Here is a 757-nt window from a genome sequence, read left to right as displayed (position 1 = left end):
CCTCTGCTGGCTCCGACAAACTGTCATGGCAAACTGGAGCAGGGTTTCTGATCTTCAGTGAAATATAATTCATGCTGTGATATGCTCGTGAATACAAGTTTCTTTTATTGTGCACACAAGAGAAAGGAGAGTCTGAGTTGTCTCTGCCTTCAGGAATGTCCCGTCCTTCTTGTAGTAGCAACCAAGAGAAAAACAGCCGTTATGTAACTGTCGGGATCTGCTTGGCTGTCACAGACTGTAACTCTTAAGGCCCCGACACACCAGCTGTTGCATCGCCTCACGTCGTGTCTCGGCCAAAACTAGAACACGTCACACTGACTACAGCGAACAGCCGAGTAGCACCAACGTTCTGCGCCTGCACGAGAGGCAATAACTCGTCACACCAGCAGGTGGTGGTATTCTGCATGTATCATTCAACAAACAAAAGACATAAACAAAAGCAGCCCTGTTTCTGTCTGTTATAACTTTAGGGCTGCCTCCGACTAAAGATTGTCCCAGTCGACTTGTAGTCGTTAGATAAAGCCAATAATCAACTAGTTGTAGCACATTTATGATATTAATTTAATGATTATAATCTCTATATTTATAACAGAAACAGCAGTAATGATTATGAATCTGAACAACGCAGCGTAACATCACACAGTCTGGTTGTTCAACACACGGAATAAATAACTTCCAACTTTACTGAAACTGATCCTGACTGATTGATATGATGGATGATAGATAACGGTAACAGTTACTGACTAATTAACTGGCT

This window comes from Morone saxatilis, unplaced genomic scaffold, assembly GCF_004916995.1.
Source record: "Morone saxatilis isolate NCDOM2014 unplaced genomic scaffold, NCSU_SB_2.0 Contig14, whole genome shotgun sequence".
In the NCBI taxonomy this organism is placed as follows: Eukaryota; Metazoa; Chordata; class Actinopteri; family Moronidae; genus Morone; species Morone saxatilis.
Note: the sequence above shows the minus strand (reverse complement) of the source record.